Genomic DNA, 2500 nt, shown 5'->3' with positions numbered 1-2500 from the left:
GTTCAATTCCTTTCCTTAGAACCGTACTTGAGAATTTCTTACCTCATACGGCTCAGCAGTCAATTCTTTTGGTGTCCCATTTTGATCTATACCATATCTAATAAAATCTAATGAGATTTCTCATGGATCTATCCCAGTTTTAGGGTTAACCAAAAGAAAAATAGGTAAATTACATGAGTTTCAAACTGAAATTTGGATGAATAATCCGTTTATTTAGTTTTATCTTTTTTCCCACCTTCAGAAGAATAAAGCATAGGCTTTTCTACTAGTGTTAGAATTTTATGAAAGGTAACTATCTCGGTTTCATAGATAAATTTATATAGAATCTTTGAAAAAGACTTTCTTTCATAAGAAAGAAAATACTTACTATCTTTGGGATCTGATCCTACACCGCTGCTCAAGACTTTAGTGGATCGACTCTATTACATAAGTTAATTCCTAATTTTTATCTCACATCATGAGATAAGTACGCAGTTATTATTGTATCGGCCCAAAACCTCGCAAATTGATCTTTACGGTGCTTCCTCTATCTCTATCAATTAAAGCCTTATATCCATAGAAAAAGTTGCTAGGCATTTTTATTTTTTCCTATTTTGACTTCTATCAAGTTTCTTTCTTTGCTACAGCTGATAAAAATCGTTGTTTTAGACGATGCATATGTAGAAAGCCTATTTGGTTCTAGTAGTTACTTTACTAGATTTTTCTTTTTTTTTTTTTTTTTTTTTCTATAGTGGAGATAGTCGCACGTAATGACAGATCACGGCCATATTATTAAAAGCTTGTGGTAAGAATGGGTTTCGTTCTAGTGCTCGAAAATAATATTCCAAAGCTTTCGTATGTTCTCCATTACTTGTGTGGATAAGCCCTATATTATAGAGTATATAACTTCGATCATAGGGATCAATTTCTAGTCGCATAGCTTCATAATAATTCTGCAAAGCTTCCGCGTAATTTCCTTCGGATTGAGCCGACATCCGTTACGGTCGTCATTCAATTGAAAGAATCTCCGTTCCAGAACCGTACGTGAGATTTTCACCTCATACGGCTCCTCCCTTATGTGCATAATGAGAATAATACATAGAATCAAAAAAGATTCAACGATAAAAATATTCTCATTATGAACTCAGCAGGGCTAGTGTTTTTACAAGAAATCTCTAGCCAACCTTCCTGCAAGAGATTCTTTCTTAACATCAAGCCTATTGGGACTAGATAGAAATGATAAGATAACTCCAACAATTTCTTTGTTTTTAACGCCTCCTAATTTCCAGGAATTAGTCACTTCAATAGCCTTCGATGGTTATACGGGTATCCAAAGGACGAACGAGATGGATGTTTGTTGTCCCAACCATTCTTTTAGTCCCAAGCCCGCTAAGGAAAGGGCTGACTTAGAACAAAGTTTTCGTGTTGTTGATTCCTAGGTGTAGCGCTTCTTCCCCTATGCTGCCTATTAGCGCTAGTAGAGTAGGATTGACCCGTAATACAGAACCTCTAGGCGTAACCTTTCGCTTAATACTAGAATCAAGAATTGAAACATAGCATCTGAGGTTGCATTAATCGAGGATACACGACAGAAGGAATTGTTCTATTTCCAAACTTCACCTTCAAAAAGCGTAGATTTTTTTTTTTTCAAAAATTTTCTCGAATCACGTGTTTTTCTCCTCGTAAGACTGAGAGAAATGAATAAATATGAAATAAAAAAAAAAAAAGAATCAAATCGCACCATCTCTGTAATAGGTAAATGCCTCTTTTTCTCCTGAAGTTGTCGGAATTACTCGTAATAAGATATTGGCTACAATTGAAAAGGTCTGATCAATAAAATTTCCATTTATCCGTGATCTAGGCATAGGTAGCAATCCATTCTAGAATTCTTCTCATTACCTCTCGTGGGAAAAAGATCCCACAAAGAAAAGAATTGTATAGTACGAAATAACATAAAAACTTATTTTTTTTTAAAGAAAAAAACAAAAGATATGAATCCTCTATTCCAATTGTTCCTTTTTGACAGGAATCGATAAGAAATAAGAAATATTTCAAGGCGATTCGATTTCATACTAATGTAGTAGTATAGGAACTATTCCGATTTCGGTGAAGTTACAAATTAGAAGAACTCGAGAAATTTTTATTGAATCATGATACAAATTACAAAGAAGAAAAAAGATCGAATAATCATTCTATGATGAAAATAGAATAACTGCCAATTTTGTGTACATAACGGGTATAGACTATACAATCAAATCTAAATTTTTTTTGGAATTTCTATTCTAATAGAGGGGTAGGTGTTTGTTGTTGAGAACTCCAAAACCGAAAAGGAATTTGAAAAATTTTCTGGTATGGAATCATAGTCTATATAATTAGAATTATGATTTAAGAGTATCCATTAACTATAGTCTAAAAGATATAGACCATCAATCAGTTGATTCGTTCTAATTCATTGAATTAATCCGTTATAAAAATATCAGAAAACGAAGGGAACGTTGTTTTTGCAAACATGAATTGAATT

The 2500-nt window shown here is 33.2% G+C and overlaps 1 protein-coding gene across 1 annotated transcript in view; it reads right to left on the bottom strand.

The window, feature by feature from the left end:
- Nucleotides 1-2500, bottom strand: part of LOC132049658 (photosystem I P700 chlorophyll a apoprotein A1-like) — a 6730-nt gene that overhangs the window by 2909 nt on the left and 1321 nt on the right. Inside the window, exon 1 of the mRNA XM_059440532.1 lies at nt 1-2500. This exon is cut by the window's left edge and continues 2909 nt beyond it; it is cut by the window's right edge and continues 1321 nt beyond it. The gene's annotated coding sequence lies outside the window, so the exon portion shown is untranslated.

The sequence above is a fragment of the Lycium ferocissimum genome, chromosome 3 (assembly GCF_029784015.1).
Source record: "Lycium ferocissimum isolate CSIRO_LF1 chromosome 3, AGI_CSIRO_Lferr_CH_V1, whole genome shotgun sequence".
Taxonomy (NCBI): domain Eukaryota; kingdom Viridiplantae; phylum Streptophyta; class Magnoliopsida; order Solanales; family Solanaceae; genus Lycium; species Lycium ferocissimum.
Note: the sequence above shows the minus strand (reverse complement) of the source record. Positions and strands in the feature narration are given on the sequence as shown.